Here is a 4805-nt window from a genome sequence, read left to right on the forward strand (position 1 = left end):
TATATATATATATATATATATATATATTAATATTTTATTTATTTTAATAAATTTAAATATTTAATTTTTATTTAATCTTTATACTATTTTATTTTCAAAATATAATAAATTCTTAAGATTTTTTGGGAAAATATTTGTTCTTTTATTATTCTTGTCTTTTCTTTTCTTTTTTAATTTATTTGCATTTATTATTTTTTTTATTTTGATTGAACGTGCATGACACTTCTGGATAATGCATGGATGTAGGACCACAAAGGGTGGTTGAAGGTCACCAAAATCTTCTGTCAAATGCCAAACTTCTAACCACATTTCTGTCAAATGCATTTCCATAAATCATACTACTCGCAGAAAACTGTGTGTCCTCCCCTGCTCCAGAAATTAGTTGCATCATGAGACATCGAACCTCACTGTATCCCAAAGGCAGATGCAGCAGACACATCTTGTCAATAGCTCCAAACACCTGCCAGCAATTAATGACTAATAGCTTTGGCCTACAGCATTACAGGGCTCTTTGAACAAGACAGATGAGATCTCAGATGAGATCTCTAGTGTGTTTAATCCTCAAAACAGAGAAGTTCTCATTTTGTGATCCAAAATCAGGGCAGATTGGTCTCCCAAAGTGTTTGAGGTCATTGTTAAGCTTCAGATGAAAGACATTTCTGATAAAATGATGCACAACTGGGACTTTTTAAATGTCAACAGAAGAAACGACGCCAGTATCAAGAAGAAAATCAGACTTTCAAAGTAGGGCCAGGAAATAACTCAATCTTTTTAGGCTCTACTTTCAATTCACACATTCTAGGATTATAAACCATACTGAATAACACAGAATTGTACTATATTTAAGGAGGAAAAATGTGTTCTGTATTAATTCCACATGGGACACAGTTTATCACGTAGTGTCTAACGCCCAAAAAGCCGAGAATGCCATTTATTGTATTTTAATCAGTTGTGTTTGAAAAGTTCATTTCCACCAGATAAGAAAAAAATGCTGCTTTAGTCATTTTTGACTTTTTATGTCATAATTATGAAATAAAAGTAATTATGATTATGGCTTTTTATAATTTCTTAACTTTTTGTCATAATTTCAGCTTTTATCTAATAATTTCCCATTTTCCCATTAGATAATTAATTAAACATTCTGTATAATACAGTTTAATTATCTAAAATAATTCTGATTATGACTTTTTATCTCAAAATTTCGACTTTTTGTAATAATTAAGACCACTTAAATGCACTTAAAAGTGTACTTAAATGAGGGCCACACTGCGGCTGTCTTACACGGATGCTACACTTGACATGAGGGAGTTTAGCTAACTTTCTTCTGCTGACTTTTTGATTGTACTGTCCATTATATCCGTCCACACAACTGATCTGTGGAACTTACACACAAAAAAGTCCTCCTCTTCCAGGCATTCTCTCCTTTTACACCCCTCATCTGCCCTTCTAAAACCGGCGGTTGTGGGTGTCATGCCTACTTGAGTGTGACTCCTATTTTGCAGTAATGAAAGCAACATGTGCTTCTAACTTTAGCTGCTCATGATACCCAGATGTTGGGTTTGGAGAGCAGCAGAGGTGGGCCCCCACATCGCTAAAGAGCCATGGAAGAATATGAGGCTTCTATAAGTCCACATCTTAGGATCTGATCTGTGTTTTTAGACCGCTGGGCTCTGTTTTATCTCAGTTAGCAAACACATCAAAGATTGCAAATAGCGTTTGAGCTGGTATTTGTTCCACAGTAGAATATGTGGAACATGTAAAACACATACACGTCTTCCATAACAATGCAAAATCTAGCTTTTGCTGCTAATGTTCCATTTTACCATTAGCTAATTGGTTAAACATGGCGCCTATGGTTTTAAAAAGTAAGTTCAACAGCCCTGCAGCGGTGACCGTCATCTGTTCTATTTAATGGGTGAAATGTATACACCATCAGGTCAGTGAGTGTCACACTGTAGTACTCCAAGCCTGTGTGTTTTATGAGAGAATAAAAAAGAGCTGCGGCCTGAAATGACGACGCTTTTTGCCAGACTAGAGAGGCTTAGTGGCTTTAATGGTGACCCGCATGACCTTTGAATGGTCATTAGGGTTCAGATGAGATCACGTGTGGATACCTGGCCTGCATGTGGTCATAAAAAAGAAAGGTTTTAACTGTTGGTGATGAGATTAGGCATGTTTTCGGTTACTAATAGACACCTGGGCACAGTTCAGGGATCACACTATTAGAAACCCCCTAACCCTAAGTATTAAACTTATGAAACAAAAACTTATTAAAAAAAAAAGAATAAGTGGGACAATTAAACACACATTAAAGAAGGGAACCAAAAAGAGACATTTTCTACTTACTTTACTTTACTTAAAATGAATATTAAAATAAAATATTCAATAAAAATGAATTAAATATTTATTATAATATGTACTAATATTTTGAATATATTTACTAAAAATTTAAATATAATACTAATAAATTCTAATATAATCATTTAATAAAATTACAGTGTTAAATTATAGTACAATTATAATATTGAATAATATAGAACTTATAATATAATACAGCCAATAGTAATATGAAATAACTTAATGATTCTTTGACAGAAAATAATAAAAATTAACATAATTGTTTATTACAGTATGTATTATAATAAAATAATAATTTTAAATATTATATCATAAAATTAAATCAATCAAATAAAATGATAAAATAACTTGCTGATTCTTTGACAGATAATAACAATGAAGAATGTATAAAATATGAATTATAATATGTATTAACATCATAAATTATTTAAAAAATTAATATTAAATATTATATAATTTAAAAATTAAAATATAATAAAGCAAATAAAATTATAAAATAGCTTGCTGCAATACACAGGTATAAAGCATAAAGGGTTTATGTTATTTATTAATGCCACTCCAGTCTACCATGCCTCCTTTCCTTTAAAAGGACCCCATGGGGTGAAGGGAAATGTATACTCCACTGTTGCACATTTTCCCTGTACACCTCACGTTATTTACAGTCCAGACCTTTCATAGCCATTAATATCTTGCAGAGACAATTCAGAAAACTAGTAGTTTGCTACAGTAGCATACAGAGTTTACCCTCAACAAAAAGACTTGGAAATGGCTGAATCCCTCGGTAAGCACTTGTCTTATTTACTTACCGAACCCCTATCAAGGATGTGGGGTGTGCCTGTGCGTGTTTACACAGACCTCCATATGTGTGGGAAGCTTTACTCCGCTCAAATAAAATGTGGTTTCAGCTGCGTCAGTACAGCAGGGCACTACCAATCAGGCTCAAACCTCTTCAATCAAAACCACCCCTATTAAAATTCCTTTCATTCCTGCTTCTTAAGACCTAATAATGTTGAAATTAAATGGATTTGGAACGCTGGCACATGTGCGAGTGTTTATGTGCAACGAATCCCATCATACACAAACATACCGTTGCGTGCTCGCCCATTCACACGTATAAACAGTGACATGAGCTACTGCATGGTATGGTGATCTATACACAATAGACTTACACAGAAAAACATTAGCGACCCTGGAGACATGCACGCATGCATGTAGTCACACAATTGCTTTGGCAAGCTTCCTACATGTTCCACAGGGGCTCCGGACCGTCATAGCCATTCATCTGGCCTCTATCAGCGCCCAGCCTGACAACTTAATCTCAGTCATTCATTCTCACAGATCAAAGCAGCACGCTGCAATTTAAACCTATTACCTACGTATAAAGACAGTCGCCTGTTGTGACTCTCTCTCACACACATAGACAAACATACGCACAAATGTTTGCAAACAGATATGCAAAGACCATCACAAGCCCATCACAGACCATCGCAGATGCATTAACACAAACACGCGTATTTTAAGAGTTTTGTTTCTCCAGTTTTCAAGTCTTTAGTCTTTTTTTTATTTACTTTTTATGTCATGATTATGTTTTTTTGCCTCATAATTTTGACTTTTTATGTTATAACTATTAATCTGCGACCCAAAATTTTGACTTTTTTATCTCATAATTGTTTGTCATAATTTCAACTTTTTTATCACAGAATTGTTTTTGTCATCATTTTGACTTGTTGTGTCATAATTATGATTTTTTTTTAATCTCATAATTGTTTTGCATGTGATAATTTTGACTTTTTATGTCATAATTATGATTCCCCCCCCCCCATAATTTCAACGTGTCATAAAGGACATCATTTCAACTTTTTATGTCATAATTGTTCATCATAATTTCAGATTTGTGACAGAATTGTTTTTACGTCATAAAATGTCATTGACTTTTAATCTCATAATTGTTTTTATGTGATAATTTGGACTTTTGTCAAAATTATGACTTTTTAACTCATAATTTCAATTTTTTATGTTATAATTGTTTGTCATAATTTCAACTTTTTATGCCATAAATGTTGTTTATGTCATAATTATGAATTTTTATCTCTTAATTTAAACTTTCAAAATTGCAAAGGAGAAAAAAAAAAAATCACAAAAGAATGTGAAATTAAAAATAGAACAAACAACAAAACATTGGGCTAGCAATGTCAAAGTCATGCATTCAGTTTGGCATAATTAACAGGCTATGTGGGCTATAAAACCAACCAATATGACAAAAAGCAAATTCAGTCTGTTAAAGTTTCTCATTCAGTCTTGATGAATACAAATGTGGGATACACACAGATGTTCTGATGTGCCTAATTTCAAACATCCCTCATTACAAAGTGTATGTGTTCCATTATACAGTACCAGTGCTGGATAAACAGTCATCTAAAGTGCTTGAACACTTTGATGCCAAAACC

The 4805-nt window shown here is 33.1% G+C and overlaps 1 pseudogene; it reads right to left on the bottom strand.

The window, feature by feature from the left end:
- Positions 1–2125, bottom strand: part of LOC107685999 (dynein heavy chain 1, axonemal-like) — a 35572-nt pseudogene extending 33447 nt beyond the window's left edge.
- Between the last annotated feature and the right edge of the window lie 2680 nt (positions 2126–4805).

This window comes from Sinocyclocheilus anshuiensis, unplaced genomic scaffold, assembly GCF_001515605.1.
Source record: "Sinocyclocheilus anshuiensis isolate Anshui unplaced genomic scaffold, SAMN03320099.WGS_v1.1 scaffold465, whole genome shotgun sequence".
Classification (NCBI taxonomy): domain Eukaryota; kingdom Metazoa; phylum Chordata; class Actinopteri; order Cypriniformes; family Cyprinidae; genus Sinocyclocheilus; species Sinocyclocheilus anshuiensis.